Here is a 1,623-nt window from a genome sequence, read left to right on the forward strand (position 1 = left end):
GTCTTCTTCTGGTCGAAACTTTAAGACGGTCAAATGTTCATTTTATCGCACGTCCAAAGGCGCCTGCAAGTGTAAATGTAACTAACCCCTCTCCTGGTGAACGTCTCCTCTCATAAAAAAAATCGTTTTCTTATCCAAATTGTGGCGCAAACTCCATCCAGAGACGTGCAGAGACTGCCCGAGAGGAGAGGGCAGCTACGGTTTGACACTGATAAGATTACAGTCTGCAAAAGATCAGTGGGTTGGACACATTAACGGACGGACAGACAGCCGCTGTGTCCCCCCCAACAGGCGCGCTGACGGACGGACGATGGAGAGGGCTCTCCCGACAGTTCACGCGTAATGCGCAACGACTGAAAACAACTGAATGGTGGCCACGATCATTTCTTTACGCACGAATGTCGCTTTCGTGACACGCTCCGGTCTCAGACAGCAGATGAGATGAGATGAGATGAGATGGACAGCGGAGTGCAGGAACGTGGGGCCATTTAGAGCTAAGAGGATAATAAGCCTCTAATCCGCGCACTGGACACAGATGGAGAGCGTGTCTTGACGCAGAAGCAGGGGAGCCGCTTCAAGCAACACACACTCCAGAAAAAAGTACTGTTTTATTATGGAGCGTGTGTGTGTGTGTGTGTGTGTGTGTGTGTGTGTGTGTGTGTGTGTGTGACAATGACCAAAGGGGCCAAAACAATGAATCCATTAATTAGTGTCCTCCAAAGCAACTGCTGTACTCATTAATATGTGTTCTTCAGTGTGGTATCACCCTCAAAGAAAGCACACAGAAGCACAGTTGAGAGGAGTGGTGTGTGTGTGTGTGTGTGTGTGTGTAAACTCACTATGTGCACGTGCATGTGCAGAGAGAGAGAGCAGTGTTTGCAGGAGAGCTCAGCCAAATCACTTCAGAGGCATTTTTTCCTATCAAGCAGCACTGTGAAGAACAATGAAGAACAACCACGCACTGTTAACATTGATAAAGCAAATAATTCTCAGTCAAAGTTGCCCAAAGCCTCCACTATCATAGGGGTGTCGGTGAAAATGCAATTTAGTCCAATATGTCCTGCACAAATCTGCATTAAACAGCTCTGTAGCCTAAAACTTTTCCTCTACAGGGACACATTTTTAAGCTTTTTCCTGAATCATATAATTATTATTATTATTATTATTATTATTATTATTATTATTATTATTATTAAAGTACCAAGGCAGGAGAAGGTAACCAGAAGCCAGGAGCTGATTTGTAAAGCCATTTTCATTTCCACTCTGCCGGTCTCCTACTTAGACCTAATTCTCTGAGTCAGGTATTCATACTGAGTGAAAAATTACTCAAGCCATCAGTTTGCACAGAATAATTTGACAATCTTTTTTATCTAATTCTGATCCGACAATTTTTACCTTGACTGACCCACAATGCCGGCTACAGAAAGAAGAAACGTCTCCTGCAGAGACCTGTGGAGTGGCGCTGCATCTGCACAGTGCTGCAGATCATACTGCCCATTTATCAGAGTGAGACGTAGCTGTCATGTCGTTCTCACAGGACATCCATTTATCTGCGAGGTCATGACGTGACAGCTGTCAGTATCTCATATGACCTGTTTTAATCATAAATGGCTGCATTTATCT

The sequence above is a fragment of the Pagrus pagrus genome (genome assembly GCF_965226575.1).
Source record: "Pagrus pagrus genome assembly, chromosome: 8".
In the NCBI taxonomy this organism is placed as follows: Eukaryota; Metazoa; Chordata; class Actinopteri; order Spariformes; family Sparidae; genus Pagrus; species Pagrus pagrus.